The sequence below is a fragment of the Bos mutus genome, chromosome 26 (assembly GCF_027580195.1).
Source record: "Bos mutus isolate GX-2022 chromosome 26, NWIPB_WYAK_1.1, whole genome shotgun sequence".
NCBI lineage: Eukaryota > Metazoa > Chordata > Mammalia > Artiodactyla > Bovidae > Bos > Bos mutus.
In genome coordinates this window covers 26,799,518-26,802,472 of record NC_091642.1, presented here as the reverse complement: position 1 = coordinate 26,802,472, position 2,955 = coordinate 26,799,518, and positions in this window count along the sequence as shown.

Below are 2,955 nucleotides of genomic sequence, written 5' to 3'. Positions count from 1 at the left end.
TACCAGACTTCATTTTTCTCTGGCTTACTTTGTGGACGTTGTTCTTACCTTCCTAAAAGACCCAGTTCCTTGGGGAAAGAGCCCTCCCCTTGTTTTATATTTCTGTTCCCTACAGATCATCTGACCCAGGGTGGAACACAAGCTGTTACTCAGTCCTTGGTTAAAAAAAAAAAAAAAAAAAATGCTCTTTCCTCACTCCAGAGTCATGATGATTAAATCAATCCCAGAATAAAGGGGTTATTCTTAAGATGCTTGGTGGTAAATCCATATGCAACAAGTTGGTGAGTACAGATTATAGCAATTATTAGCAGAGGTTCACCTCAAAGCAGGTTTAATACAGAGATGTTCACTGCAGTGTTGTTTAAACAGCAAAAAAAAAAAAAAAAAAAAAAAAAGTGAGGATACTTAAGTGTTCCTCAGGGGAGGGTGGGTAAATTAGGGTACATCTATCACACAGGGTGATAGCCAACAGCTATTTTAAAGACTAAGGTAGATCAAACAGTCAAAAAAGATGTCCAAGAAAAGTTAAGGTGCTGTGGTGCAATTTACATGAAAAAGAACAAAAGGCAGACTTCCCCTGTGGTCCAGTGGTTAAGATTTCATACTCTGAATGCAGGGGGCATGGATGTGATCCCTGGTTTGGGGGAGCTAGGCGCTGTATGCAGAAGAGTGTGGCCAAAAAAAAAAAAAAAGAACAAAAGGGATGCATCGACACATGTGACACATACACAGAAAAATGTGCTTCCCAAGTGGCGCTAGTGGTAAAGAATCTGCCTGCCAATGCAGGAGATGTAAGAGAAGTTCGATCCCTGGGTGGGGACGCTCCCCTGGAGGAGGGCATGGCAACCCACTCCAGTATTCTTGCCTGGAGAATCCCATGGACAGAGGAGTCTGGGGACGGTTATAGTCCAAAGAGTCGCAAAGAGTCAGACACATCTGAAGTGACTTAACACGCACCCACGCACCCACACGGAAAGATGTTGGAAGGATACACAAGTCACTTCCTATTCATTAACACTGGGGGAAATGGGTTGAGAAGTCAAGAGTGGGGGCTTTTATCTGTTATTTAATTTTTTGGTCAGTGGCTGGATTTTTTAATAATGACTACATTGTTTTTGTTTAAAAAAACAAACCAAGAGTTAGAAAAACAAGCTATCTTTGGATGGCAAGGAAAAATGTTAACTCTGAAAGATGTCCCTCCAGGGTAGTGAGAGAGGGTGAGGCAGTGAGGCAGGGGAGGGGATGGGGGAGGTGAACTGAAGGCCCACACTCTGTCACTGGTTCTTGGCTTTCTCTGCTTGTCATCCACTGGCCAAACCAAACAATCTTCCGGCTCTATCCCATGGGGCAGAGACCAGACAGGGCATGAGAACGCTCTGAATCACAGTCTGCAGAATGACTTCAGTTAGAACTTCCGGGACATTTGCGGACTGCTGCCACCAAACCCACTCTGGAAGGGTGCTTGCTGCATAGCAGGGGTGGCTTAAATGTTGCCTATGTCCATGGTGCTTTCCTGGGGGCTCACAAAGTAAAGAAACTGCCTGCAATGCAGGAGACCCAGGTTCGATCCCTGGGTCAGCAAGATCCCCAAGAGGAGGAAATGACAACCCACTCCAGTATTCTTGCTTGGTGAATTCCATGGACAGACGAGCCTGGCAGGCAGAGTTGGATATGACTGAGCAACTCTCTCTCTCTCTCTCTCTCTCTCACACACACACACACACACACACACACACACACACACACACACGGTGCTTTCCTGCTCTCACTCCATGGTTCTGGCTGAAATGCTTTTCCTGGTCAGTCCTGCCCAGCTTTGAGAAACAGTCTCCGGCAGTGCCTGACCGTGAGGCCTTCCCTAATCCTTGTTATCAGGGGTTCTTGGACTTCCAGCATCACCTGGGGAACTTGGCAGAAGGCAGATTCCTGCACTGAACTCTTAAGAGACTCCACTGAAGTCTGCTGTGTGGCCCAGGAAGTCGCCCGCCAGTGATACCCAGACCTGACCTGCCAGAAAGGAGTGCTCACCAGCTTTGTCTTCCGCATCCTCTCTGCTTCTCATACTAGTGTAGTCTCAGAAGCCTGTGGCGTGCCAGATTCCCCTTGGACCACAGATCCCAAGCAAGCTCCTTGGCTTCTACCAGGTCTGTGTTCTAACAGCTTTGGAAAGGAAGTGAAAAGCCATGCTCAGTCAACTAGGGGGTATCATCGGTCACTTGAGGGCGCTTTAGGAGCCTTACCTGGGTGCCCTGTAGGTTCAAGTTGGTGTCTGGGCATTTGACCTAGCTCTTCATGTTATTCTGATGTCAGCCTTGATTACAAACCAGTGCTGGTTTGATTACAAAGCAGGTTCTGAACTTAAGCTGTGCTTTGACAAGGTAGAGAGAGGGGCTGGGGTTTTGAGGAGGGACGAGGGGTCCTCCTTCAACCTAACCAACCTTGTGGCTTTAGGCCAGCCCTACTCATTTCACTTGCCGAGATGCACAGAAAAAGTCCTGTGCATTTGGCATAGCAAGTGAGCAGACACTGGGTAAAGTCTAGCATCCTTGGGAAGAAAAGAGATTCCTTGGAGAAAGTTGTCCTTAGTGAAAAGGCCTAAGTGCCCTACAGGCCTAGATCTCTTCTGTTTAGAAGGCAATCTGTTTTCTTCAAGCCAAAAGCTTCTTGTTACTCCCAGGCCCCCACAGTCTGCACACAATCAGCTGTGTGAAACATGGTTTTGTGTTGAAATCCACCCTATAGCTGGCTTTCAAAGGCCCTTTCTGAAACTCTGCAGGCTGCCTCAGAGATGGGCCAGAAATACTCGATTTTGCAATTTTAAAAAGTTTTCCAAAAGCATAAGAATAAAAAAGGGAGTGAAAGCTTCCTCTTGTCAATAGGAAATCCACCCTCTCCCCAGCTCTGCCCTGGGAAGCTCACAGATTTCCTGAAGTTAAAAACAAATACTGTGACCAG